Genomic DNA, 2,500 nt, shown 5'->3' with positions numbered 1-2,500 from the left:
TACTAAGTCAATTAAATTAAGAGATTAATACATTGAAGTAGATTTTGCATAATTAACGTTGTGTAATAATTAACCGTAACACATCTCTCTCTCTCTCTCTCTCTCTCTCTCTCTCTCTCTCTCTCTCTCTCTCTCTCTCTAAATATAAATATATATATATATATATATATATATATATATATATATATATATATATATATATATATATATATATATATAGTTATATATATATATATATCAAAAGTAAAACAAATTTAGCTGTTTCTAGTCCACTGCAGGACAAAGAACTCAGCCATGTCCTTGCTCATTATCATTATTATCATTTTATTACTAGCTAAGCTACAACCATAGTTGGAAAAGCAAGATCCTATAAACCAAAGGGCTCCAACAAGGAAAAATAACCTAGTGAGGAGAGGAAATAAGGAAATAAATGAAAAGAAAAGTAATGAACAAATTCAAATAAAATATTTTAAAAACAGTAATAATATTTCAGATATTTCATGTCTATAAAAGTACTTATGTCAGTCTGTTCAACATATTTGCTGCAAGTTTTAACTTTTGAAATTTTACCTATTCAACTACCCGATTAGGAAGATCATTCCACAACTTGGTCACAGCTGTAATAAAAGTTCTAGAATACTTTGTAGTATTGAGCCTCAGGATGGAGAAGGCCTGGCTATTAGAATTAACTGCATACCTAGTATTACAAACAAGATGGAACTGTCCGGGAAGATTTGAATGTAAAGGAAGGTCAGAATTACAAAAAAATCTTATGCATCATTCACTATGAACTAATTGAACGACGGTGTCAGAGATTAATATCTAGATCATAAGAAATTTAATAGATCGTCAGTTCTTGTCCAACAAATTAATGTGGGGATCACCAGCTGAAGACCAAACAGGAAAACAATACTCGTAACAAGGTAAAATGAATTAAAAAACTTCTTCAGAATAGATTGATCAACAAAAAGCTTGAAGGTGTTTGGACAGTTTTTATCAGCGCGCTGTTCGGTGCGGATTGGTGATGGAGGGTGATTTTCCTCTGATAGCTCACGGCAAATCAACCGAGCATGGGTGGCCCTGACTAGTACAGCTTTGCTGACCCTGGCAATACACAAACTGTTTCATTACGCTAGGGTATCTTCACTCAGAAAGGGATATATATATATATATATATATATATATTATATATATATATATATATATATATATATATATATATATATTATATATATATATATATATATAAAGAGGAGTGCTAAACATACAATTTTCCGCAAATACATATGAGTAATAGTTACAAGCCCTTTCGCTGACAAATATGGGGACAGGTGACCTTAAAAAAAGAAGAAAAAACAAAAACCAAAATATTGTCGAGGAAATTATTCTTTCATCATAATTTTGCATTATATAATTTTATGTAAAAGGACACTACAGATGGCTAATAGAAACATGTGTAGTTCGTGTACCAAAGCTGAGAGAGAGAGAGAGAGAGAGAGAAGGGAGAGAGAGAGAGAGAGAGAGAGAGAGAGAGAGAAGCAAGCTGGATATCTTTGCAATCCAGAAGTAAATATACTTTATTCCTGCTCTAAACGCTACCAAAAAAAGTTTAATATTTCCCCCAAATTAAACAATAAGTTTCCTTGGCTGCCAAAGAAATAAGCTCCAATGCTAAACTGGTAAAATGTGATAATGTTGCTTGTTTGTATGCAAGGAAAAAGGCAGCTCGAAATAACTGGAATTCCTGGTCTGAATAAGAACAACGAATTGTACTTATTCATACTACGTAACAAGGTTAAGTCTAACTGCTGAGTCATCTGGCCCTCCCTAGTCCTACCTTAGGTGGAGAAGTTTTGGGCGCTGATCATATGTATGAGCCATGCATGAGCAACCTTTAAACCATTAAGCGAGTTCTTAATGCAGTATCTATATCAATATCTATCTATCTATCTATCTATCTATCTATCTATCTATATATATATATATATATATATATATATATATATATATATATATATATATATATATATATATATACTACTATATATATATATATATATATATATATATATATATATATATATATATATGTATATATATATATATATATATATATATATATATTATATATATATATATATGTATATATATATATATATATATATATATATATATATATATATATATATAATATATATATATATATATATATATTATCCCTTTTTCAGTGGGGATACTTTAACGTGGTGAAAGGATCTGTGTATTGCCATGATCAGCAAAGTTGTACTAGTCAAGGCTAACCAAAATGGCTGGTTACGTTTGGGCAATCAGAAATACATCTCCCACCATCAACAATCCGTAATGGCAAGTGTCGTTTTGTAAAGGCAGATTTAATTAAAAGAGACAGCATCGCCTCAGCTGCATATTTCCAGATCCCTCACGTCTGGACTATAATTCTCTCTCGGAACAACAAAAGACATTCTTGAAGCGAATTGGATCC

The sequence above is a fragment of the Palaemon carinicauda genome, chromosome 25 (assembly GCF_036898095.1).
Source record: "Palaemon carinicauda isolate YSFRI2023 chromosome 25, ASM3689809v2, whole genome shotgun sequence".
NCBI classification, from domain to species: Eukaryota; Metazoa; Arthropoda; class Malacostraca; order Decapoda; family Palaemonidae; genus Palaemon; species Palaemon carinicauda.
This window is presented reverse-complemented; position numbering follows the sequence as displayed.